Genomic DNA, 25,688 nt, shown 5'->3' with positions numbered 1-25,688 from the left:
CAAATATACCACTGTACAACATTTCACAGTAGTTACTATGTGTCGTGTATGTAACTATGCTCTTTGAAAACAGTTTACCAATTCTGCACACAGCTGGGACAATAACAACAAATTACCATATGATATGTGTGTAAGCTTCTCTTGGCCAACATTTTTGTTTACAATTTTCTATGCTTTGACGTTCGTTCTCAACCACCTTGGCGTATGTTTAACAAAAATCTTGCGAGCGCATGTGAGTGGACGAGAGAGAGTACGCTTAAATGAGCGCGCATAATTTGTGTGTAGAAATTTGGAACGAAATATTATTTGGCTTATTTAGCCTTTTACAAAGCTTGTATTGTGTGTGGAGCATCGGTAAGTCTGTTTGAGTTGGATACCAATAGTCATCGGATAGACTCGGCGTGGAACGGTCGAATGGTGATTGATAGTAACATATTTGTTATATATAGAGATACACAGGGGGAACTTGGCGTTCACGACTGAAGTCACTATTTGTTCCTTAAAGTTTTATAATAAATGCAATTAAAATTAGTATTTTTGTTGTTGTGTTAATACCAATTACATATATTAAGATATAACCAAATGGAAGCCGAGCAAACAAGAATAAGAAAAGCTTGCATTCAAAATAGAAAAGAAAAACACAATTTGTTTGTATGTGCATGTGAAAAAATATATACAATAGTGCTCATCATACATATATGCATGTATGTATGTATGTAAGTAAGGGAAAGGTTAAGTGAATAAGTTGTAAAAAAAATATTCCTTCGTATTGGCGATGTTTCGGGTTCGGCCATTAAAACGCGAAAATTATTACAATCTCGCCTGCGAAAAACGGCATCTCTAACGCAATAGTAAATTTTTTCAATCAGATTGAAATCTGGAAAATTGAAATTGAAGTTGAATTGGAAGTAGCAGCAGACAAAGAAGAAGAAAAAGCTGTAGTAGTAGCAGAAGAAGAAGCAGATAAAAGAAAAGTGCGAAATTCGTGTGTTAAAGTGCATATGGAAGTGTATGTGAAAAGTATAGAAGCAGAACTGTGAAAAACAGGTTTCTGAGTTGTGGCAGCAGTACAGCAGTAGTGTGTGTGTGTGTGTGTGTGTTAAAGGTAGTAGCAGTAAAACAGTAAAGGCAGCAGCAGCACAGCCAATACCTAACAAATCAACGAATTCAGAATACGAAAAGTGGAGCCCACAACAACCAATCCAACAACAAAATTTAAATTAACAAAGAACAAAATACAACAACAAAGTAAAATAAAAAAGAATTGTAGAATTCATAGCAGCTGAGCGGTGTTGAAAAGATGCAATCGTAAGACATAATAACAAAAACAATAACAAAATACTATTTGAGGTGAGTCAAAGTTGAAAGCCAAAAGCAAGATTGTAACGACAAATCACGAAATTCGTTGGTAGTATGTAAAGGCTGGATTGTATTTTTGTACATTTAAGCAATGATGGATAGCTTAATAAAACTAAAATAATATATTATTAAGTAAGAGCGTGCAGCAAAAAAGTGGTTTATAGCTCACAGAGCTCGATTTTAAAGAATATTATAGCTGGTTTTAAAGATATGAAGTGTGTTGGTAACATACAATTAAAATCATTTTTTTAAGCTAATGCTTTCCCGTCATTTTAACGCTGCTAATTATCGAAAAAATAATAATATAAATTGACCAGTATTTCTTTTGCACAAGTTCAAGGACAAATTTCTTAACTAACTTGTGATGTGATTCCTAAAATTTTTACTCTAAACTGCTTGATTTGTTCTGAGATCTCCGTACAAAGTACAGATGAGACTTATTTTCTTGTTTGATGGGAAGACTACCAAGGCATCACCAATTTCGCTGAAATTTGGACACATTTTTGTTATCTTTGAAACAGTTTCTATGCTATTTTTTGAAAAACTTCATGTCCTTTTTTTTTTGGAATTTTTTGGACAGTTGCCCGTATTTTCTTTTTTTTTTAATTTATTGTTATTGGTAAATTCTTTGAAAATATTAGTTCAATGTTAAATATTTTGTTTTTGTTTTTATAACGTTAAATATTTTGTTTTACAAAGCTTAAATAAAGTTAAAAAGTATTTTCTATGGCCCGGTTTTTCACCGGGTTTTTTCACCCGGTTTTTTTCAAACTTTGCTGCTCATATCCAATCCAAAAATTCGAAAAGGTCTGTTAGGTCCCTGCTTTGCAATCAAATAATGATGGATGCATTATTTTTTCTGAATTTTCAAATACCTACCCTTCTACTACGAGTTAAGGCTTACAGTTTTTGTATTTTAATGAATTATTTTTGAGCTTCTGAAAAAAATCATCTGATACAAACTAAATTTAAATTCAAGTTTAAACTTTTTTAATCTTTGAACAATGAAACGTTGGATGAAATATATTTTCATAATTTCGTTGAAGAAAAATTCATTAAAAAACCATAATAGAGTAGAACTGGCGGGAGATGGTAGTTCATTTACGCTGCCATCCAATACCAGCACATTCTCTTTGTAGCCGGACTGCCGTCGATTTGCTTTGACCACTCGAATCTTTTTTTAAATACCTCAAAATTCCGCTTTAGGTACAAATTATGTATAACGCAACAAGTCATTTTTTCCCGTGTTAACCAAAGCTCCCATTACATATATGAGCGCATTCATTCACTTCAGTGAGTGACAGTAAACCTAATTGCCTTTATGAAATTTTTGGTATTGTATGTGTCACGGAGTCATGCATTCTAATCTGGCCCTTAATTTGAAATTTTACTCCTCGGACTTTTTATTATTGAAGAATGCATGCGACTCTCGCAATTTTTTTATGATTTCAATAATAACTGAAGTTGTTTCTTGTTGTTTTACTTTGTGTTTTGACTTATATATTATGTATAGTTTTTGTTGTTGTTATTGTAACTCGAGTAAACACTCCCCGAATGCTAACCAACTCTTGAAAAACCGGGGCTTTAGGAGAAAAAGAACTTCTCAATAAAAGTTATTTCGCACCTTCTCAAGAAAACCTTAAACTTTTGGAACAGTTCGTTTCAATTTTTTTTATTATTATTGGGATCAGAAGAGATCAGAGAGCGCATAAGCCACCTGACCCTGTCTCTGACTTGCTAAGCATTTTGAAATTCCTCATAGTGAATAAAGCAATGGCAGGAACAGCGTAGATAATCTGTCTGTCATCTACTGCGTTAATAGATGAACCAATGACACTTTCCATCCTCGGCTTTCTTCATTCGTTGCAGCAAGGTTTTAAATATCACCCACAACTGTTTCATTTGAGCTTTCGGTCCAATGAATTGGTTCGCTTATCATGAGACCATATAAAGTTCATCAGCCCCATTCTACCTCTCAGGTAATACATCTCTTGAGGACCCAGATTTTACGACTTTCAACTCGTTTGTTAGCTACGTAATAATGAGGTGAGGTACGGAGTTTTGCCTTGCATTTGCAGTGCAGTGTCCTCACGTGTATTCTCAGCACTTAGCGAAGGAAGTTTTGATATATGCCAGAACCTTGTACTGTTGTGGATCGTAGCGATAGCAGTAGACAAGGTTACATTAATATCATCTTACCTTAAGATGCATATCAAATTGACAAACAAACAAAATAGTGACTTCTGTAATTACATAAGTACACAACTAATTACATGATTTTGCTTTACATGCTTGTTTAATGCATTAAAACGTTCATTAGACCGTTTCAGAAAAATAGTTCCGTGATTTTTCTCTGAAACAAGCATACATGTATCGGAGTTTTTCGCATCTCTCCTTCATATTTCTGGAAAACTCAATTTCAGAGTTTGTGTAAAATTTTACATTCCGTCAATAATATAAACTTCGAGAGCTGTTAGATTAGATGAGCGCACTACTACTTGAACTGAATAGAAAAAGTAATAGCTTATCTGGTAAGAGGTAGGGCAGTTTCCCTATATCAAAGGAGAAGTTCTCGTAGATGCACTTATTGGGTTAAAGGCATGGACTGCTAAAGGTGGAGAAACTGTTAGCTCGAGTTTATTGGAATATTATTCATTAGCAAAACCAAAGTCTCACAATTTCGACTACGAAGACACCGGACGAACTTTTTTCCAAGGGAAAGTACCTCGGCATCTAAATATATAGCAAACTTAACTGAAAGCCCAATATTGAAAGATGGATGGATATAAAATAGTCACCTAGGACGGGGGCCTAACACCAAAGCTAATGATGTGGGTATGCACAGCTCTCTTAAGCACTATACTAACGCACGGATTGATATAATAGTAGCCTGTCCTAGATTAGTAAGACAAAATTGGATATAGCGGACACTTAGATCGTGTACAACGGACACGCTAAATATAATCCTAGACCATTTACCACTACACCTTGGTGTAACTGCAGCAGAACCATTGAGGTGCGTTTCCCCTCGAGAGGAGACTGGTTAAGGTTAATCAAGTTCTATACAGACAGGTTCAAAATGGAGTGCGCTGCCGGAGCAAGACTCACTTCCAAACTCACTTATTATCTTCCCAGCAGAAGTAGTTGGTATCGAAAGGACATGTGATATTCTGCTGGAAAGGTGACAGTTAAGCAGCGCTCATGGCGTCTAACTCCGTTAGCGCTGCAAGTTGTCGGAAGCGAATTTCGCAGCCATCGAACTTATAAGGCATATATACTATCAAAGAATGGCTTAGATAACACTGAGACGGCCGCATTAACCAAAGCGGACGTACATAAGTACATAGCGACTGCTATACGATACTGGCGTTCTTCGGACAGCTTTACGTAAGATTACCAACTTATTACTTAATAGACGACCTTTAAGGTTGAACATAAATGGGCACTCACTTTCTCTGCAAGAGTTCTGCTCTATCTACTGTAAGTCTGAAGACCGTAGGAAGATTTGTGTTTTCTGTACGTAACGAAGTGTCAATATGCTGCATGAATGATGGGGTTTGAAGAAGACTATAATCAATAATAACAATAGTTACGGTTTCAGGGTAACTGAAACAGGAATGGGGAACATCGAAGGAAAAAACGGACCCGGCTCTTCTAATCTCAAAAACTAAAAATTGGCTCAGAATGAAATCGAAATGGAGTATAAGCTGATACAGACAAACAATTCATTAGGTGAATTTTATTGAACCCAACGCACAAACGAGGGACAGTCATGCTCGCTTGATGGTTTGTTTGGTACTAATATCTTCCATATCTACCAGAAAAAGTTGTACAGCACAAAATTAAAAGTGAAACGGACTTCGTAAAATCATTTTTGCTGAACATACTTATAATTGATGCCCTCCTGTGGTGATAGAATGCTCAGCCTACCACACCGAAGGTTCTGAGTTTAAGTTCCCGCAAAGCAATAACAACAATTTAGAAAAAAGTTTCTTTTTTGTCAATTAGAAACAAGGTTTTCTAAGAGGGGTCGTCCCTCGGCAGTGCATTGGCAAACAGTCCGAGTGTATTTCTTCCATGAAAAACTTCTCAGTGAAAACTCAGCCTTGCAGCTGCTACTTGGAGTCGGCATAACACATGTAGGTCTTGTCCGGCCAATTTGTAGGAACGCTGAAAATGAAATTGCCGAGTGAATCTGTAGCAACATGTTGCATCAACACATTTTAACGACCTGGCGCTTTCGATAAAAATTAAAAAAATGAGGTACTTAGAAGGACAAATGATGGAGTTTTCAAGTCTGAGAATGTTACTTATTTTATAAGGAACACTACTTTTTACGAACTAAAGCTTTAGCACTTCAAAATCCTGCACACATGGCTGAAGGACACTTTGTGAGCAGTTTAACCTTAAGAAGAAAATAAAAGTAAACTAGATGAGCTGGAGGATGTCAACTTAAAAAAAAAAAATACCACAGCTATTTTGTTGTGAATTGCTTTTGTACTGTGATATTAAACTTTAAAAAAAAAAAAAATAAGAAGTTATTATTAACATTATGATTTTGAAAAAAAAGTGGTTTTTGATACGGCCTAAAGTACATATGCATGCTTATGTACGTTAACGCGCCTATTTAATTTAAATGGTAAAATTATACATATTAACTTGTATGTACATATGTATGTAACTGACTACCTTATTTGTTTATTTGAAAAAAGTAATTATAAAAGGAAAAAATACAAATTAAATTACAAACAAGTTGAAAAAAGTGTTAGTGGTTCACCTTCATATACGCCGCGACCAAATAATATTGTTGTTGCTGTAGTAAATTTAGCAAAGCAGAAAAGTCAAGCGTTTCGCTATTATTATAACATATTATTATTGGTGTGCTTTTTTAGTTGTTGTTGTTATATAGTTGTTATTTGCGCTGCCATACCAACAAATATGCAAAAGCGTAACTAAACGGATTTGCAACATAAAAAAGAATAGCAAGAAGGTACGAAAAGAAAAATCTAAGCTCGCGAACTTGTTAGACCTAGCACTTGTTATACCCAGCGCTGCTTTTGGAAAAGGTTCTAATTACGAGAATATAGAAATTGCCCTAAATGTAGATCACAACTTCAGTTGGCGTCAATGAATTGGTTTTATTCTTCAGGCTGTGCAAGTTACTATGTATCTGTCAGACTGTCGCTCTTAAATGGAATGAGCCTCAAAATTTCACCAAAGGTTGTATACGTGAGCATTACTTTGGAGAGTTAACTAAAGCGAAATAAGCATGTCGAGTAGAGAACAAGGGAGCTTATAGGTGCACCACACGCTTCAAAAGCACGCATGAGAATATGTGGGCCACTAAGCCAAACATAACGCACCGATTCCACACCGCGGTCATTAGATCCATTTTCTTCTCCAACAGCCCGACCGGTATCATTGACGCCAAGGGCGCTGTAATGCAACTACACTGAATGCAGTTTTGTCATGGAATTCTGTCTGGGAATTATTCCCGAGAAATTACGACAAAAAAATAAAAAGATGGTAAAACACCGATCCTCTTTCTCTTGCCTTCAAATTTTCCGTTACAGTCCCAGACCCTCAGTTCAAGGCCATCTTCGCGAATGGCCCCAAATTTAATAGCTATATGAGCAGTGGTGTATAGTCTTCTTAAGTATAGGGCTGCCGAGCCATTGTAGCGTTCTTTTAGGCGGAAGGAGCGGGGAAGATCACTTAATAAACTAATGGCGTTTTCTTTTCTGAAAATAACGCTATCCTTTTTCAGAGCGCTAGGTGACCTTGTTCAAAAGACAGAATTTAAGAGTGCAAAATGAGGGAAACATTTTTTCCAGAAAAGAAAACGCCATAAGTTAAACCAGCCTAGTTAACCTGTTCTTCCTTTAGCTGCGTAAGTGTACTGGCTCGTGTCTGTTTTCTTGAAGAATTTGAATGCCCGCTGAAAACTGGGATCCACATATGCTTTGTCTAGACAAACTTGACCCCTGATTAAGCCTAATCGTTTCTCCTTGGTCCTAATTTCATTGAAATGTGACGAGTAATACGTGAGGAGTGGAGAAAGGAATTAAAATGGGGTAGTGGCCTGGTAACTGGTACACGGATGGGTCAAAGTTGGACGGGAAAGTTGGAGGACAGGTTCTCTGTCAGGAGCTCGATGTAAGCGGCAAGTTTAAGTTGCTTGATCCCTGCAGCGTCTTTCAGGTGGAGGTTGCACCAAATAAAGATGCGGTGGATGGGATGTTGTCCAATGCTACTGCCTCTAGAGAACTCTACAACTACTTCGATAGCCAAGCGGCTATTAAAGCACTAAGTTGAACTATGGTTCTATCGAGAGTGGTATGGAAATGCCTGATCTCGCTTGCGGTTACGTCGAACTATTTTAATATTAATATCATCTGGGTCCAGGTCAAGTCAATAGCAATATATCTGGCAACTGTCACGTAGATCTCTCAGCGCACATATGTACAACTGAACCGAAAACAGATTGCTGTAGGGAATATGGAGTACCCCTGATCACCTGTGGTCTGCTCCCCTAAAAATGCCACGAGTTTGCAAAGAAAACGCTGTGCAAACACTACCTCTCGCGGGGTAATGAGATCCTTTAGGCCGCGAGTGGATCACAAGCGGTTTGCTGAAATTATTGGGTTCACCAAGGCTCATCCATCAATGATGATTGGGCTTCGATGGGTCACTGTCGAATGGAAGGCCATGCTCTGAACTTATTGAAAACCTCTCTTGGTGCAGCTGCATGCATCATGACGATGTAAAATCATAGATAATCTTAACGCCTGACTGTCCAGCTTTTGCTGGAACGAGTCGAAAGTATTTCGGTCTCGGCTCATTATGATCTCAGAATTAGATTATCAAGGTCGGGATTACATCGTTGCCACTTTATGAATCTCTAAATTTCCAAAGCTTGCGTCACCGTTATCTTATGTGGTATCACAACGAGCGATCTTGTTGCCAATGTAAGCTTCCCCTGCGGAGGTGGTACTACTAAGCCTAACCTTACCCAACCTGACGTGCAATACTTTCTGTATGATACCCATATCGGTATGTGTCATTGTATTAAAAAAAATATAAGGGGCAACCTTTTGAAAACATCTCGAGTAACAATACCAAACTAAGATATTTAGAAATGTACTGTGTTACCTACAAACAAACTTTTATCGAAATTGGTTAGATCATCGTTGAGATAGTAGCGGATATATGAAATAAATATAATACCGTTAGGTGGGAACTCTGGGTGGCAACTCCATCTAGTAATATTGAATTACGGCGCAAAATACTCTCTATCTTAAATCCTTATTTGGGGCATTCCAATGGGCCATCCAGCTCTGGATCACGATAAAATCTAATTGAAACGATCCGGTTCAGTGCCATAGGAGTTGGCAGCACTCAAACATGTGTAGACACAATAGGGTGCCTGTTATTGAGAAATTTTTTTCCCGAAGCACCCCCGAAATTTAAGTTCAAAGTTCAAAACAAATTATCGCACTAATAACTTGTATTATTAGTTTTTTAAACTATGCCACAAATGGGATATATTTTTCATATAAAACTGTATGTGATTTTGCAATAAAAAAACAAAAGTTTTGGTAATAACTAGGCAGTTAAAACACGTCCAAAAATACAGATAGAGGTACCAAAAGACGCGTTTTTAACCTAATATTAATCGTTCGAGGACTGATATTAAAAACTTTAGTTCTATCAGGAGCATTGTACAAAAAACAGTTGCAAATTTTGTGGCGTTTCCTAAATTGTGATATTTTCTTCTAGATACGGATATGAAAAATTTATCATCGTTTAAAGTTAGTATTATGTACAGCAGAATCGCGAAAAAGTTAACCAAAATGTACCAAGGGTAGTTTACTTTTTCGAAATATTAAATATTAATAAACATAGTTTTTGGGACATAACACATTGAATTGATTTATAGGACTTAGTTTTAATCATTACAGAGCATTATTATTTTTTATTATTAATAGGTCTGGAAGCACTGCGACCTTTGTGCAGATCTATTGTGCAAGACCTTTCAGCCTAATTTTGTATCTGGAGGCTCTTGATGTATCTAAGTACCTCTTCAGGCTTTTTACTCCATATCACATAGGGATTAAGAGTCCCACCACCTAGATGGGATAGACTCTGCCTAGCTAGAGCGACGCATTCGCAGAGAATGTGAACCGGCGTTTCATCACCCAGCTCACAGAACGACAAATTTGGGTACCAGATAGATTTAATTTACTTAGGTGATATCGTAGACCGCAGTGTCCCGTGTAGTACCCAGTAAGATTTCTTAGGTCCTCCCTGCTTAGGTTAATGAGTTTGGCTGATACTTTCGTTGCCGGAAGTATAAATAGTTTGGCCTGCCTTTGCCCTGGGCAATCAATCCAGTGACGTATGAATTGTTTAGTTTCCCAGTTACTTACAGTTTCCCTGGTGTGTGCTTTTGTGAGTCCACAAAAGGGTTCTGGACCATAGAATGCTGATGAAGCACCCTGCTTTGCTAGGTAATCTGCATGTTCATTACCTTCATGTCCCTGATGTCCAGGAACCCATTCCAACAAAACCTTGTTTTTGGCTCCCAGGGAATTAAGGATTTCAGTGCATTCATCCAGCAGCTTAGATGTAACTATGTAGGATTGTAAGGCATGCAGTGCCGCCTGGCTGTCCGACATAATGTAGATGCTCTTCGATGTTGAGCCTCTCCGAAGACCTTCTCTACCACATACCTCTATTGCATGAATTTCTGCCTGATATATGGTGGGGTAACATCCCATTGGTTTCGATTTTTTGAAGTTTGGCCCATAGATGCCAGCTCCCGTTCTTCCGTCATCGAATTTCGATCCACCCGTGTACCAGACCTCTGAGTCAGGGTCGTTATAAGGATTCCCTATTTCCCAGTGGGTCCTGTCCACAATTGACACTTCACAGTTCCGTGAAATTCTGAGCTTAGGGGACATTACCTCACGCAGTTGTAATGAGGAATTTCCTATGAATTTTCTTATTACTTTCATATGCCTTATCATATTTCCTTCCTTCAACTTAGTTTTAGTGCACCTAGTGTTGCCTCTTTCTCTATCACAATAGGGAAGGGAGGTATTCCCACTAACGCACTAAGTGCGTCAGCAGGGACGGTTCTCATTGCACCCGTTATCCTAACGCAAACTAATCGATGCAGTTTGCTTAGTTTAGCCGTTGCCTTTCTTTGCGTGGCCTTCTGCCACCAACCTAGAGAAGCATAGGTGACCATTGGCCTTACGACAGTATTAAATGTCAATATACCATTTTTGGACAAATCCCCCATGTTTTTCCGTAGTGACGAGTACAGGCGAAGAAAGCCTTGTTTAGGATAGCATCTAAATGAGCATTCCACGTGAGGGTTCTATCCAGTGTGACCCCTAGATATTTAGCCTCCATTGAGAATTGTATTTTTGTACCACCCAGGGATGGTTCTGGGATGGATACTTCCCTCCTCCGGGTAAAAGGCACTATAACAGTTTTGTTACGTCTCTATGATGCAAAGGGCTTGTTGCATGCAATCTGATATTGCATCTTCGTGCATCCCTGTGATGCAAATAACTAGGTCATCTGCATATCCTTGTGTGTCAAATCTCTTGGTTTTCATTAACTGAAGGAGGTCATCAATGACCAGGGTCCACAGGAGATGGGAGACCACATATCCTTGTGGCCGCAATTGATTCAGTTGTCCCTCCCAGTTCCAAATGGATTTTTCTACTCTTTAACATAGACAGCACCCATCGTATTATTATAGCGCTTATGTCCTTGTCAAGGCGGCCACCGTGGTGTGATGGTAGCGTCCTCCGCCTACCACACCGTATGCCCTGGGTTCACACCCGGGCAAAGCAATATCAACATTTTAGAAATAAAGTTTTTCAATTAGAAGAAAATTTTTCTAAGCGGGGTCGCCCCTCGGCAGTGTTTGGCAAGCGCTCCGGGTGTATTTCTGCCATGAAAAGCTCTCAGTGAAAACTCATCTGCCTTGCAGATGCCGCTCGGAGTCGGCATAAAACATGTAGATCCCGTCCGGCCAATTTGTATGGAAAAGCAAGAGGAGCACGACGCAAATTGGAAGAGAAGCTCGGCCTTAGATCTCTTCGGAGGTTATCGCGCCTTACATTTATTTTTTATGTCTTTGTCAATCATAGCTTGTTCGATAGCTTGATGTGTTGTGTTATCGAAAGCCCCTGATATATCAATAAAAGCGCAGAGGTTACCGTGAAACTATGAATAGCCGTCTCCCTGACTGGTAGGCCCTCTACACAGAGGGAGTTTATTTAGATTGACCTCCCTGATATGCTGATCTAAGATTTTCTCCATACCTTTTAGGAGAAACGAGCTCAGGCTTATTGGTCGATATGACGAGGGCAGTTGCTCGGGTTTCCCTGGCTTTGGTAAGAATACTACCTTATCCTCTGCCCACCTGCTCGGGATATGGTCGAGCAATAATGATGCCGTATATAAAGTGGAAAGCACTGGGGCTATATGCTTTATCCCTTGCTGTAACAGACAAGAGTAGACCCAATCCGGTCCTGGTGACTTGAATGGGCTAAAATTAGACAGAGCCCATTGCACTCGTTTCACAGTGGTGAACTTTGTTGCTAGGCTTTTTTCATTACCACTGATCGTTGGCAAATCTGTCATTATAGGTGGTAATTGATAGCCTGCTGTGCAGTCAGGAAAGTGTGTTTCGAGTAATAGTTTGCTCGTCTTTTCCGGCCGCGTGGTGTAGCTCCTATCTGTTTTTTTCAACGTGCCAATTATATTTCTCTGATCTCTAGAAAGGGCTTTTTGTAGTAGAACCGCTGCTGGAAGATCATTAATATTTTCACAGTGCTCTCCAGGTAGCTTTTTAGATTTCCTAAGTTCTTTATTGTAAGATGTTAGAGCGACTTTGTATGAATCCCAGTCGCCCGTAGCTCTCGCTTTATTGAATAGCTTCCTAGCCTGGCATCTTATCTGCCCAAGCTTTTTGTTCCACCAAACAACACCACGATGTGTACGTATCTTTCCTTGGGGGCAGCTCTCATTGAAAGCTGTTTTAATGTCTGAGTGGAGCTGTTCAGCTTCCTTCTCAAGCTCCTGCACGGTGGTTATAGGTCCCTGTAAGCTGTTACCAGCTTCGTCAATAATAAAACGGAAAAGCTCCTCGTTCGTTTTGCTGGGATTTCTAAAAGCTGGTATGGGTTCCGGAAAGTGACCAATGTCGAATACAATGTGTTTGTGGTCCGACATTGATTCCTCTCCTGAAACATGCCAGTTAGTGACGGTGCTGTCCATATTATGGCTGCACAGAGTAAGATCTAAAACTTCCCCTCTAATAGCATTTACAAAGGTGGGTTCATTGCTCCGATTGATAATGCTTATATTATTACTACTGATAAAGTCAAGGAGGTACTCACCCCTGTTGTTGATGTTCGTACTACCCCATGTTGTATGATGGGAATTTGCGTCACAGCAGAGGATCCATGGTGTGCCACTCTGCTGACAGTATTTGATAAGGGCTATTGTTTCGGTTGTTGGGGCCGTTTCTTCCTCCCCCGGAAAGTAGGCAGAGGCCAAGATTGCCTCTTGTTCGCCTCTTGGGGTTGGAATTTTAGCCCAAACTGCTACGAGATCAGCCGTCATAAACTTTAAAATAGAAGAAACATTAGTTTGTTGCTTAAAAGAATCGCCGCTCTTGGGCGAGAACTCGTGGCATAAATTAACTTACCATCAGTACGGTTCAGGCCTTTTACGGCACCATGTTGAATCCAGGGCTCCTGGATGAAGGTTATTCCCAGACCTTCTTCTGCAAATTTTTTAATTAGGACGTCTGAGGCTGCCTTGGCATGGTGAAGATTCACCTGAAGGTATTTCAAACGTTTTTGCTTTTGGGCTTTGATAGGGAGGGAGACACTAATTATGGTCTTTGCGGCCACGTGTAGCCACCTTCCTTGCCCTATTGTTAAGCGACATTACGGCTTCTTCAGCCGTTCTTCTTCGTCCTTTTTTGTTCCCTTTCCTGACATTGGGGCTCCCACGAGGTGGTTGCCTTGTTGCCGGGTTTTGGGGGACAGGCTGGCGGGCTGTCGCTGCCTCGTTTGGCCTCTGTGGGCCAACACTAGATCCAGAAGGCCTGGGCTGGGTTTGGGCTGGGCCGATTGACTCGGCAAATCCTGCTGTTCAGTAGGTAAATGCCTACTAGATACCTTCTGGTTCTTCGAATAGCACGGTTTGTCATCGTCAACCGTATCATCCTCCTCACCCTTATTGTCACTCACGCTGGTATTTATATTTACCACGGGCAGGGATGGCTTGTTTTTGGGCTTTAACTTGACCCTGCCAAACCCACAGAACATCAAGTAGTTGCGTTGCTTTAATAGCTCCGCAGACAATGGATCGACGGCTATAGTAACTTCCGCCACTGTTGACTTTCGAATCCGGTTGAGGATTCTCCAGTTCCTGGGATTCAAGCCGACATTTTGGGCCTCAGCTAACCTCAAGATGTCGTTGTTTGAGGGGCATTCCTCTTCCTTAAAGTACCCCACGAGAATGATGCGACGTGGTATATCCGCATCAGATACCACCTTCAGCTTGGCACCTTGCCACTCCGCGGTGGTTGCATCCCTGCAGGTGATAGAAAGCCAGCCTGGGCGAGGTGTGCAACCGCTAAAGGTGGGCTTTATAGAACCATCTTTTTGGCTCATCACCTCTCCCAGGATGGCCTTCTGTATGGCCTTCAGTTCCACTGAAGACCAGACTGTGGCTGGATAGTCCGGAGGTATAATGCCCAGCCTTACCCCAATCAGGACATCCCTGAAAGTTGCCGACTGCTTGGCTGTTGCATCACGATGGGGCGGCATGGTTGCCTCGATATTTGATGCACAGCTTTCCACAGGTTTTGACAATATTTTTGTATTGCCAGCTGCGGGCAGCGACATATTTTTGGGCTCTCTCTCTGGTGGAGTCGAGCTATCTGAGCGGCCTCTCTTGGCTGATCCCTCACCACGGACCGATCCCAAGGGTTCTTTGGCAAGTCCCCTGGCTTCATTGTAGCTAATCCCCAGGCCAATAATCGCTTGAGACGTTTTCGAGCGGCACCACTTAGCCGATCTCGCTCTGCATTCCGGCCAGGCCGATCACTTTTCGCCGGAGAGGTAAGGAACCTCTCTTCATCCTTAATCGAGACTGTGGATTGTGACTCTACCCGATTTGCATCCTGCAGAGTCCCCACATCTGCCATCTCCACGTCATGCAGGGGACTATTCGGCCCCGGCAAGTCTGTGGCGACAGCTGATTCGGCTTGCACCGAAAGGTCGCAATCGACCTGAACTATTGGGAGCTGTTCAGCTCCATTTAATTGTTTTTTATATTATTTTTATCCATAAAAATACTCACGAGTATGTGGGAAGGTAGGTCAGCTGGGACATAGCCACCAGTATCCCAGCAAGACTAATTACAACCAGAGGGTGTCAGGTATCTGGAGGCCACCGTTATAAGATACACTAACGTAGTGCCGTTCACTCCATGAGCACGGTTCGGATGGCACTCGGAATGACGGGTTTTATCGAGTTATCCTCTCTAGATCCGCCATATTTGTTAGCAAAGCTTGGGCGCCTTATTCAGGGTGTGACTCTTCGCCACGTACGGCCGGTCTTGAACTAAAAATAGCACCTGTTTATAGGAAAATTTGGTCCAGGGCAAACGGAGTGCGGATGGGATATGGGAGAAGAAGGGAAATCTGGTTGAAGGGAGGAGAAAGAGAGCATAAACTTAGATATACATACATATTAATTTATTCACATTGTAAATATTGACGTGCCGTGTGAAAAGTAGATAACACTTCAAAATTTTTTTACACAGAAATCCTATGAAAAAAATTATGTAAGTGTTACTTTTCGTATGGCACGTCGATATGTATTTATTAATATGTAAGAGCTGGTTTAAAGAAGCAGTCGATACTTGTTTGTTTTTTTCTTTTGTGTAATAGCTTTTGACAATTTTCACCCGCATATTAATAAGATCTGATATCTGATTTGTATCATTATTGTTCTCATACCACTTTGTCAAGGTATTGATGCATCCAACTGCTTCCGAAAAACACACTTTCTGTTGTTGCATATCTTGCTCGATAGCTGATTCTTCATTATCATTATCGGACACTTTGCAATCTTCGTCATCTTTCGTAATTTGAACGCCGTTCCAATTTTCAATGTCGTCAATGCTGACGTCAACACCACCCACATTTGACAATAACACAGAAATAGGGGAATACCCGCACTTGTTTTTATTGCCAAATAAACGGTTGAGTTTGAAAGAAGCTCAAAAAAGTCAAGCAATAGTTAATCAATAGTTAACTTTTTAGAACGCTACGTGGACGCTCAAGATCGGTAAACTTAGCCGTGCGTTTAACTTTCTCGAGAGTTAACTTTTTCGCTATACTACATTACATAGTGGCCTGAAAAAATCATTTTCAAACTCAAACTAAAACTGTATGGGGTGTGGAGTGGACAAATTTGGTAAATATCGGACACACTAGTGCCCGTAAATTCCATAAAGTAAAAAGAGTCAGCTGTCAAAAATCTACCACATAAAACAAAATCAACAGAGTCACCTTGTGAATCCGAGATTGATCCAATTAGTATCAGGATCACAACGTTTTTGTTGCATTTGCGTTTTCAGTTTTTATGGGTATCTGTATCAGTGTTTATTGGAACTCAGTTATTGTCATATTGCCTCTAATGAAAGAAGTATTCGAATAGGTGGCAGCCTCATAAGGACTTTCTCAGTAGCAACACCTAAGTAAAATGTTTAAGCACCATTTTTTGAAGGTCCGGTCAACGCTAAATGGTAGTTTATCTAAGAGAAATTAATCGGAGATTTGTTAAATAAACTCGCGATTAACGTCAATCAACCGTTGAGAAAACTGCTTTCAGACCTTTTACTAGGTTGCCATTTATTACATTTTTTTAAAATGATAATGACGTAATACATATAAAACAGGGCCACAATAATATGCATTGGGTATAAAAACTACCCAATTACAATAAACGCATTTACCTAACATGCCAAACTAACAATGTCAAGTTAAAGTTAGTGGAAGGAAAATTACATAGAGACAGACCAAAGTGATAGCTGAATAAACCAGAAACGAGAAAATGTGAATGAGAGAAGAATCTGTTTGTAAATGAAATTGATGCTGGTAATTACCGTTTCTGCTTGGTTGACAAACTGACGGACGACCCAATCTATTTAAGTTAGTTCTCATTCATGCACCAGATACGTTTTATATGCAATATGGTCCAAAATAAATGACCCAATGTTGGCCTCACCATATATTTATTGTACAGACAGACATACATGTGTACATATGTATATGAGTATATTTTTTAGATGCATAGCATTAAAATGGCATGAAATTATTCTTTAATATAAACTTCCTTGAATTTCAAATTTGATCATGTTTTGAAAATGGTAGGTTTGTGCCTGCGTGGAGTATGTTTGTAGTATTACGATATGTATGTGAATGAAAAGAATTTGCAAAATTCTGAAGAAACGATTTCTAAAGCATATAATTTCAAACGTGAGAAGAAGTTGATAAGATGGAGACGGATAGTTGATGACCTCATAAAAATACAAATATTTTTCGCATCTTAGCTCGAGTTCAATCGATGCTGCAAAATTTCGTGACTCGCGATAAATATGTATGTGATTTAACTGTATATATATATTATTATGCAATAAATGCTACAACTTACAAGTAAAAAATACATCGTAAGCAAACGTTCCAAGTGCATTTAGTAAATTTTTTTTTTAAGAAACGAGTAAGAACGGGACTGACCTCATACCATTCATAAATAGAGCTGAAGAAAAATGTGTTGAAATTTCAAAAGTTCAAAAAATCTGAACAATCGGTTCTATGGTATATATATTATATACACATATATGACCGATTTTGAAAATTTTTTCAGACAACATTGTATGTCTTATACATTGTAAGCATCCTGTGATATTTCAATCTTCTGTTAAAATGAGGAATAAATGACGAAAACCCTCTTATTCGAAAAATCGGTTGTATGGGAGATATATCGAATCGATTTTTTTTCCTGAATTATTCGATTTTTTAGCCTTCGAAGTTTTGATCGTCTTACAGTTACAGTAGGAACAATTTAATATTTATTCTTTCTGCCCAGAAAATCTATTAATTTTAATAATACCTTTCATGAGAATGAAATGGCATATTAAGTTTGTCACGACTCTCAAAATTGTAATTCCTTACAGGAGAAGAGATATAACCCACCAATAAGTATACCGAAATGGTCAGGATGAAGAGCTCAGTTGAATTAGCCATGTCCGCCTGTCTCTTTGAATACAGACTAGACCCTCAATTTTTGAGATATCTTGATAAAATTTAGTGAGATTAGACACTTGTCGGAATCGGCCGGATCGGACCACTATAGCATATATCCCCCATACAAACGATTTTTCAGTAAAGGGTTTTTTGTCATATCTTCCTCAATTTATCAGATTGGAGCTTCAAACTTCACCATATGCTTTCGTATATTTCCACATTGTTGTCTAAAAAATGGATTATATCGGTCGTATATATAGCATATATCCGCCACAACCGATTGTTCAGATAAGAGGCTTTTTGTAATTTCTGCCCGATTGTAACAGCTAGAACCTTCAAATTTCACCAAATGCTTACGTATAGGGCAATCGTTGTTGCCTGAAAAAATTTTATAAATCGATCGTAAATATAGTAATATCCCATACAGTCGATTGTTCAGATGACACTTTTCGTAATTTCTGCTCCATTTCAACAACTGACCCATCCATTTGACTGCGCTCGCTCTTCGTTCCTCTAATTGTCATTCAATAACCAAATATTGCCAATAATTACTTGCAATATGAATAATGCGAATTTTAATTAATACCCGCCAAAAGTCAAATGAAGCAAATGCTTATGTGATAAAATTAATTACAAAACGCGATAAATCAATTTAATTACTATATAACTGTATTTAATATTATACAAATTCGATTTTTTGATTGCCCCATCATATTCATTAAAATAATTTTGCACATCATGCTGACTAATGTTTATCAATATGTGGTAATTAAATCAATAACTATCATTGTCAAATTTATTTGTGCTGATACGACTTTTGATGCAGGCTACGATATTCCATTTTTTGTTTACTGCTGTTATAATTAATTAAAGACGTTAATTCCAAAAGAAGAATTTTCGGATATGTGATATTAACCCTAGTGAGATAACATACGTCTGTGAGACGTACGTCGTTTTAATTTTGCTCTCAGTCTCCCACAATCGTAAAGAGAGAACATTCTCATTCTCAGTTTTCTCAGCTAGCATTACCAGCTTGTAAGTGGGGGTGTTTTTCAGTAGTAAATTTTTTGTTTGCTGAAATATATACGATTGTTTTTTAAAAATACGTCTAAGAGACGTATCGTTATCTTTTACGTCACTACAAATTTTATATGTAATTTTTGCCTAAAATGGTAATTTTAGCTAATATTTTTTTAAGTTTAGTTTCAAATAGTTAGTTCATTCAATTGAAGTACAAAAAAATGTATTTAATTTTAATTTTTTTGCTATAAACTGAGGTCCTTCGAAAAAGACTAATTTGTGTAAGAGCAAGTCCAAGACAAGTCAAACATAATTTTTAATATATTAAAAAAACAATATTGTTCTTTAAAATACATTTAAAACAAGTGAATATATATCAAATAAATGATCAAAAAAAAAAAAAAAAATTATGTAAGTTTTTTTTATAACTTTAGGGTCCTTAAACTTGAACACATCTCTCAGACGTATGTTATCTTTCTAGGGTTAAGCATTCTCGTCAAAAGACTAATGTCAAAAACTGCCTCAAGTTGTCCAGCTGGTCAGTTGGGATCAAAAACGTTTCCTTCATGTCACATTACTGAATCGAAGTCGATAGTGCATGGTCAAAACCTACGTTAAAGTTTTGTGTTCATTTATTTCACAACCTATTTCATTTTTACCATTTGTTTTACACGATTTGGCCATGTTTATTAATTTGACGCCTGCTGGCAAACGAAAATAAATTGCCAACATGTTAGCAAATGAAATTTGAATGTCGAATTAGCCATACTGCTGGGCAAAATCTGTTTCCATTTATTGGTCAATTTATTTGTCACTTTGTAGTCAAAACGGATAGCAAACGCATTTGACGTTGTACTACAGTTCGTTTTCATTGATAATGCCAAGTTTGTGGTCAAATTTGACCTACTGAAAACCTGTTATGGGTTATTACCATAGAAATAACATTCTTCGATGTGCTCTCTGCTACTCGATGCTATGTTTTGTTTACAGTGTGTGAACAAGTGTTTGACTGTCTCGCATAAAATCATGCTTGGTTTTCACTAGGTCAAATTTGACCATATCAACAATGAAAACGGCTTGTCATACAAGATCAAATGCGTGTGCCGTTCGTTTTGACTAAAAAGTGACAATTAGATTGACCAACAAATGAAAACGGCAATTGGCCAAAAGTATGGCAAATTTGACATTCAAATTTCATTCGCTAACATGTTGGCAATTTATTTTCTCATCACTGAAAAAAAAAATGCCATAGCGTGTGAAACAACGGGAAATAATAAAACGGGTTGTAAAATTAGTGAATACACAATTTTTGCGTTGGTTTTGATCACGAACTGCTTTATCGACCTTGAGTCAGTTATGTGATATAATGAAACACCATTGATCCCAATTGAGAAGCAAGTCAGCTTGAGTCAGTTTTTGAGGTCAATCATTTTGACCTACAGAAAACCAAGCATAATAGGCTTATGAATTGGATAAAGCGAGGTAAATGCGCAGAGGTGTTGGGCTCAATTTTATAAATATTTTATGCAAATAGAGCATTTCTTGGTGAAACGTTTTTATACGAGAACAAAAAACACACAAGTGTTGGGAAATCTCCAAAAACAATGTATACAAAAATTTGAGTGAGACCTTACCTTGTTATTGTTAGAAATAGTGTACTCAAGTACGCGATGACTATGTAATCGAGTACAAAATCTACTCGTTACTTAAGCAAAGTACTCGTAGAAAAATTTTCGAATCCACAAAGAATGTACACTCTAAACGTCGAATACCAGATCTGCTTTACGATTTTTTGCAGAAGTTTTGTTTGTGTTAGTCTTGCAACTTTATATGATTCCTGAGCTCGCTGCTAGGTTTGGTTAAAATAGCGTGCATTAGAACTTTTCACTCTACCACTCGGAGACTATTTTGTCTACTATGAATGACCTCAGTGAGAGCCGGGTGGCGGCAGATCCGTACAATCAGCTGTCTGCCTAGTAGTCCTCAACGAACTATTTGCCTTCGCTGATGAACTTAAGTGGTAGCGAGAGATTCACCTTCCCAACCGGACTGTCGAAAAACTCAGCGCCTGAATTCGCTACTAAAAATTTGAAGTAATTTTTTCATCGGTCAGCGTCTTCACTCCTCTTTCACTAGAGATATTTACATAACTTATTGAGGATACACGGTGCAGTGTAACTTTCCTCATCGCTGCAATTTTTTAAGTGCCTAGTAGTGCGCCTCAGCTGCGCAATGGGGTGATTGAAAAATATCCCCCCTATTCGATTGCATCGCACCAGCGAAGATTTCTCCCAGCGAAGTGTGCGTTATGTGTAGAGTCCTCCTGATAAATACGTGAATGTTTACAACTTCATTATTAGCGTCTGTCTATAGACAAAATAATTATAGAAACAAAAAACTTATTCATGTGAAAAAATGGCAAGAGGCAAAGGACTTTACTAACGCTGCATTTTATTATAATTTCCTTCTAACTTTTCCCTTACCTACTACTTATTGCATTTGCAGTATATTCCTATGTACAATGTAGTTATGTACTTAAATGTCTTTAGTAAGTAGCATGCTGGCACTCAATGAATTTTTCATTCTTGGGTTTTGTGTTTGGACTAGCCCTCAACAACCAACCAACCTTTTTATCATAGTTAAACACTGAATATAAAGTGTGCTGCTAATCGTAAAGTGACTACTGGCCCTGCTATTAGTGTTGCCATTGTAACTATTTAGTAAGAACATACATACATATGTATCAGTGTTGCACCATGACGTATTCCAATGATTTGGCCGAGTAAAAAAACATTGATTTTTTAAGTAAAAGATCGCTCGTTTTTGAAGGCTGAATTAGAAGACTGTTGAGAAGGTTTCGGGAACATTTAAACAGTTTCTGTATCCTTGTATTGTAACTTCGTTATTTAACATTCGTTTTTTTAAATTGATACGCCTAAATTTTTGTCATCAGAAACTCTTTATTTTCTTCTTATGTATTTTTGGGATATAAGGCAGGTTTAATACAGTTTTGTCTGGTAAACCACTTTCAGCGCCTATGCATCTCGCTTTGCCAAACTATGAAAAAACGACTGCAGAGCTCAAGAGGACAGATCTATAGAGCTTCACATGACCAAACTAATGATGTACCCATGCAAAAATTATTTCCTGTTAAGAGACGGTGTTTGTTACTTTCTTAGCTCGTACGGGAACCAAACTCCCAGAGTCGGGTACTCAGGAATTCAAGGGGTTAAATTGTTTCCGAGATAGTCGGGTTAGTACTTTAATGGTGCTTGCTACCGGAACGTAACGGATCTATATCCGGCAAAGAACCATCAACATCTATAACACTCCACAAAACCTTCGGGGAGCTTCCTTATCGCTACAACAACAACAAAAGCTGGGTATCAAGAATTAATTGGAAAAATAAGGATGTACATTCTTAACAACTTGGCCAAAGTTTAATTGGTATCATTGTGTTATATGTGAGGTTTTGTTCTCTTACGCGTTTTGGTGCACTATTGCACCTTCTTCAAGAGTCCTGGAATTTTTAAACATTTGTTGCGATCGAGGATGTTAATGGTCAGACTGTCAGGTTATCAAACTGCTATTTCTTCTAAATATCATCACGGCGAGCTATTGGACAGAAAGCAGTGTACGTAATATGATTCGACGGTTAAACTTTTGAGGTAATCATATGTTGCTATTGGCTTTCGGAGCGATCGATAAATAACGTGGATTAATTAAGGGGAGAGTATCGAGGTCAACGTCATGTTCTGTAGAGGCGCGGTCTGAACAAGTGTAATGATGCGCCACGCAGTTCGTGAGGAGAGCCGAAAAGAAAGGAAATCCGACTTACCTAATTAATGGATCCCCTTTCCAAAATAGGTTGAGATTCTGCCTAAATTAGATGAAAAAAGCTCACTCGAACACTTTTATGGCCTGTGATAATGCCACAATACCTATCGAAGGCAAACGATTCCTATTAGGAGCGATATAAAAATAAATAAATAAATAAAAATATAAGTAGAAATATGAGGCGAACCATCAACACCACAATCACCACCGGGAGATGAATCCTAGTGAGTGAGAACCATAACAACATACGGCTAACATGATCTCGATTGCTGGTTTGAGTTAGTCCCAGCTCAGCAACGCACGTATCGAAATGTAGCTCGACGCGACTGTAACCGAGAATATGATTAACACCTAACTTATTACGCAATGAATAGTATCTTATACATTATAGATAGCGGCGACTTGGATTTAAATCGGTACGGCAGCCTATATTGTTCAGGTTTCATTCCCCAAACCATTCTTTTTAGCTTGGATCCATTTGTAAACGAATTTCCAAAATCAATTTCGCACTTCCCCGAGTTTTTATGAGCTTTGAAGTTAACAAGTGTACTACTTTGTTCGATATAAGGCCGGAGCTAATAAGCATACTAGAATGCTCACCATCAATGAGCCTATATCCCACATATAGGAGCCTTATTACAGCGCAGTTTTCCAACACCCTACCAAAGCCTTCAAAGCTTAAGATGGTGTTATCCGAAGAATTCCGATTATCCCCATCAGGGCCATCCGTTGCATGCCTGTAATATTTTGATAGAAGTTGCAGTGTCTAGTGCGTTGTGTCAGTCTAGCACGCTGCAGAAGAGGGTCGGCTGGATCACCATATCATGAAGGAGAGGTGGACTTAGCTCCGCGGTGTCTGTACGCAGCGATGCAGATGAATGACGGCCCATAATGTTCAGCCAATGCTTGAAAAGACTGATAGACACATCCATAAACGGGGCAAAGCAAACAGCCTTTTGAAGTTTACGATCTCGGATTTCAACACCGCGTAATTGAATTTCTTGCGATTTTCTTTATAACACCCCAAAGGACATCGCATTTTATTCTGCCTTCATCAGTATACTCGTATGATAGGAAATTTCCACTTGTTTGCCCAGTCGAAAGGTCGAAGGTGCTATTTGTCTGGAAGAATGTATAATTTGGATTTTGTCAAAGTCTAAGGTAGCACTCAACCAATTCTGGTCCAAATTAAAGCCAAAGTACAGTACTTGAGTGCAAAGATCAAACACTGCCGAGGGGCGGCCCGCTTAAAAAATTTTCTTCTAATTGAAAAACTTGTTTCTAAAATTTTGATGTTGCTTTGCCCGGGGCGCGAACCCAGGATATTCGCTGTAGTAGGCGGAGCACGCTACCATCACACCACGGCGGCCGCTGGATCTGTATCTTAAACTTGATACCCAAACGATTATTTGAACTTTTGGATCAACGTTTAGACTTTGAGCCATTGTAAGTGGCAGTTAAATTGCGATCTTATTGACTGCGATCAGCTCAGTCGAAGAACCAAAGACGAAACGCAAGGAATGTTTATTAAAAACACCATGTAGTTCTGGACGTCTGCCACTAGGTATGAGAGTTCTTATACCCGCTGTAGCAGGGCCAACCCTCACCGACACACACCATATGCCCTTTTAACATTGGCATGTCATTTGAGATGGCGTCCTGCCACACATAGTGAACTGAAGACCTTGAGAAATATAGCACCCTTGCCCTTACAGCAAAAAATCGTGTCACATACTGCAGAATTTGGGGTATACTTCTTCTCAACACACCCATTATTGTACACTTAATGCTTTGGGAAATATCCACCGAAGAGACTTTGGTGTTTGTCGAATTGAGCATCTTTCAACTGATAGAACAACAGGGAAAGTGTATGTCACGTTCGATAGAACTCTATAAACCAATGTGTTAGGATTTTGGTGATAGAGAAGATGCATAGGAATCTTAATTTACCTTTGACATGTAAAGCTCCTGTTCGCAAATTCAAACACACCACTGTTATATGATCCCACTAATACATACATAAATACTCATTCACGTCGAACTGCCATTTACATTGTTGTAGGCGAATTTGTTTGCTGTATTGGGTGAGTTGGCTACAAAAGGCTCATAAAATTCTTTCTAAGTAATAAATTTTACGGATTTCTTATAGCCTTTGACTACTATTATCATTATATTTTTGCCGTCACATGGGATCAGCAGACAAAAGGACGAACGAAGAATTATAGGAAATATGTATGAAGATATAAAAAAGAAAATACGTGGGAGGGGCATGGGGTGCCCAAGCCCATTATTTACGAATAAACAGATAAATAACAAAATTGATGATGTATTTTGACATACATAAAAAACTTTATTCAAATAATTGAATAATAAAGGTTAAAATAAAATCTATTATATACCAAAGCTCTTAGTATTGAGGACTAGAAAAAAGTAAAAAATTTTAGATGCAGGTGTAGACGAGTTGTAAGTTATTGTCTAATCGAAATGGTGGCCGCCGTGGTGTAGTGGTAACGTGCCTTCCGCGTTCCACACTGAAGATCTTGGTTCACGCCCCGGACAAATCAACATCAGTAAAAATTAATCTGTCATGCAGTTGCCGATCGGGGTCGGCATAAAACATATGGTCCCGTCCGGCCAATTTGTAGGAAAAAGTAAAGGAGGCATGACGCAAATTGGAAGAGAAGTTCGGCCTAAAATATCTACGCAGGTTACCGTGCCTTGCATTTATTAATTTTTATTAAAAAGATAGGACTACCATTTAAGTGAAAGAGAGAAAAGTGAAGGAAGGAAAATACCGTGGAGAGACAGAAATCACACATGGAAAGGAGGAGGTAGAGGCAGAGTTTCCAAAAAAACGTTTTTCGTATAATCGTGCAGGGGAATGTCTTAATTATCTATCTATATTTTATATGTTAAGATGAATGAGATTTTAAAAATTGTATCTGGTTTATAAAAACAAAGATATTGAAGTCGGCCGGCCAGATGAAGCAAGTATTCCATATTTGGTACAGAGATCCCATATATACCCCCAGCTGGTTAGGGGGCTTAGAATATACCCGCGGTAGGTATGCCTGCCGTAAGAGGCGACTAAAATACCAAACTGATTCAAGGGGTTGTG

The 25,688-nt window shown here is 38.7% G+C and overlaps 1 protein-coding gene across 1 annotated transcript in view; it reads left to right on the top strand.

Annotated features, from left to right (window-relative positions):
- The first annotated feature begins 379 nt into the window (after positions 1 to 379).
- Positions 380 to 25,688, top strand: part of Kul (Kuzbanian-like) — a 454,968-nt gene continuing 429,659 nt past the window's right edge. The window contains exon 1 of the mRNA XM_067760833.1: positions 380 to 1,350. The gene's annotated coding sequence lies outside the window, so the exon portion shown is untranslated. The remainder of the gene's footprint in view (positions 1,351 to 25,688) is intronic.

The sequence above is a fragment of the Eurosta solidaginis genome, chromosome 1 (genome assembly GCF_040869045.1).
Source record: "Eurosta solidaginis isolate ZX-2024a chromosome 1, ASM4086904v1, whole genome shotgun sequence".
Classification (NCBI taxonomy): Eukaryota; Metazoa; Arthropoda; class Insecta; order Diptera; family Tephritidae; genus Eurosta; species Eurosta solidaginis.
Note: the sequence above shows the minus strand (reverse complement) of the source record. Positions and strands in the feature narration are given on the sequence as shown.